Source organism: Penaeus monodon, chromosome 28, assembly GCF_015228065.2.
Source record: "Penaeus monodon isolate SGIC_2016 chromosome 28, NSTDA_Pmon_1, whole genome shotgun sequence".
NCBI lineage: Eukaryota > Metazoa > Arthropoda > Malacostraca > Decapoda > Penaeidae > Penaeus > Penaeus monodon.
The window spans coordinates 780,573-780,924 of record NC_051413.1 but is presented as its reverse complement, the minus strand read 5'-3'; positions in this window follow the sequence as shown (position 1 = coordinate 780,924).

The window sequence follows — 352 nt, the reverse complement described above, 5'->3', positions numbered from 1 at the left end:
ATGTACGTACTGTTATAGTTGCTGTTGCGGCTGTCTGACTGCGTGAATGCTTTCGCAAGTACCTGTTCGAGGCGACAAAAACGAGCGTGTTTGGGCGTGGCCGTAATGGTCTCAATTTCGAAGTACTTTTTTGGCGGCGGTCCATTCCAGAGGGCGTTCTGGTCTCCGTTCGTAGACATTCTCGCCATCACGCCCCTGGTTGCGGTGGCGGCGCAGGCTTTGCAATGCGGGATGTTGCAGGAGGATGTTGCACTGGGGATGTGGTGGGGGTGGGGTGTTGGGGGAGGAGATGTTGTGTCTGTGCGTGTCGGAGGCATCTTGCTGTGGTTATCGCTTGTTTTGTCTATTTTAT